Genomic DNA, 2,333 nt, shown 5'->3' with positions numbered 1-2,333 from the left:
GCTTGCTGCTCAGTGCCTCTGCACGGCCTGGTGCCTTGATGCAATGCCTCAAGCATCTAGCGCATCCAACAAAAGCCTTCAACACTTTGCAAAAAGGGATTGCAATCAGAAGGATCATCCTTCTTTTCGTCACTGGCTCCTGGCTAGCAAGTGCCATGCCTAGGATCAAGGAGCCAATTGCTCTGATACCATATTAGCAGCAGAGAGACACGCACGAGGAGGAAGGACTTTCTCTCTATGTATTCAATTGTATATAGATGGTACATATACATGGAATTACTGTAATGTGAGCATAATTACATTCTCTAAACAGCATCTTGTTGTGGGCAAAGTGCCATGTTGTGTGGATGGAGTAATAGGAGCTCTAGCACTCTTCACAAGAACATCCATGAAATGAACAAGGAGTGAACCCTATGCCAACCTTCCAACCTTTAAAAGTGTTATGGCACAGGTCAAGGAATATTGTTAGAATATTTCTTGGTCTGTGTTATTCTCCCCTCCTTCATGACCTAGCCATGAATGGCAGCTTCAAGAAGTAAACAAGCCTCATATGAAGGGAGTCCAAGGCAATATAGTTATGGAGAAAAGGTGTGTAAATAACAACACTAATGTCGTGACAAATAGCCACGAAAGAAAGAAAGCAATATAGTTTTTTCACATGATAATACAGTTATGAAAACAAGAGAATAAGAATAGCAAACAACTCAAAATATATAACAATATGAATATAAAACTTAATTTTCCCCTTCTATAAGAATGTCATCTAAATCATAACCAAAACTCAGAAACACTCTTTTTATGTCATCCTTAATTTCCTATATAACTTCATCCATGGATTCCACTAAATTAAAAACTCCCAAACTGTCTTATGACATGTTTTTACCAATCTTTTAACAAGAATATTGGCTGGACCAGCCTTCTTAGGATTAATGTCTGAGATTTGGATGATGGATTGATCCATGACATTACTAGAGTGTAAACATGCTTTAAGCTTGCTCACATGGAATGTTAGATGAATCTTTGAACTAGTTGGGAAGTCTAAAATGTAACCAATATTTGTAAAATTGTGTAAAGCCCACAATACTACCACCTTTTTTCAGATACCATTGTGCACTTGATAGCTAAAAAAGCTTATCACCAACTTTGTACTCCTAATGATGATAATGCTTATCAGCTAATCTTTGTCTCAATGTTGAACTTGTCTCATGTTCAGTTTTGCTAACTCAAGCTTGTCTTGCATATCCTCTAAAAAATTACAAGCATAAGGTACTTGAACCAAAGCTAAACTCAAACTTATGAGAGACCTCATCCAAGAATAAGTGGGATAGCATTTTGATGGACTTTATCGTTAGTTTGCTTAAGATCTTTCGAGAAAATGATGTTATTTAGGTTGTTGTGGATCATTTGACAAAGATGGCTCACTTTTTCAAAATGAAATTGATGATTAAAGCTTCTAAACTTGCTTAGTTTTTGTAGACTGGTTATTCAGTCTTTGTGGTTTGCCATGTGATATTATGAGTGATCAAGATCCCAAATTTATGTCCAAGTTTTGGCAAACAATCTTTGAGAAGCTAGGAATTAAGTTAAGCATAAATAGTGGTGAGCATCTACAATCAGATGGATAGACAGAATGCATGAATCAAATGTTAGAAGATATGCTAAAGTCTTTTATAGGAAACTTGACTTGACAAGGAGTATAGGAGAAGTATTTGCCTTTACTTCAATTTGCTCACAATAACACTTATTAATTAGATATTGGTATGTCTCTATTTATGGTGATGTCTAGCTATGGGCTTACACATAAAGAATGATAGAGATATTCAACTTTGATTACCTAGCAAGTTAAACAACCATGTGTGTACTTCTCAATATCTGATTTCATCCTAGGCTAAAAGAAATGCTTCCTCACCAACATATACATTTTTAATACCCTTGGATACCCAGCACATGGATGGTCCAAACTTGAGTTGAACTAAATTTAGCTCAAGTTAATGCTAGTCAACATAGTCAACCATAAATGTTATAAAGAAATGTCAATAAATATTATTCTTTGATGAACTTGAAATTCATGAATTTAATTGTCAATGATTCAGAGAACTTTCTATTTTTTTAATCTATTTATGGAGAAAACTTTTAATTTTTAATGCAACCTATACAATAAAATACTGATTGAGTAGGTTTTAGAATTAGAAGTTCATCTAAACCCACAGAGTTGTTATTTTTTGCATTTATAATATTTTGGTTATAATCAGCTGTTTTGGTCCCAAATAAAAATGGGAATATTGAAGTTTGCATGAAACTAAAATTTCTATTGTATATTTTGACATTTGACA

This window comes from Selaginella moellendorffii, unplaced genomic scaffold (genome assembly GCF_000143415.4).
Source record: "Selaginella moellendorffii unplaced genomic scaffold, v1.0 SELMOscaffold_71, whole genome shotgun sequence".
NCBI classification, from domain to species: Eukaryota; Viridiplantae; Streptophyta; class Lycopodiopsida; order Selaginellales; family Selaginellaceae; genus Selaginella; species Selaginella moellendorffii.
This window is presented reverse-complemented; position numbering follows the sequence as displayed.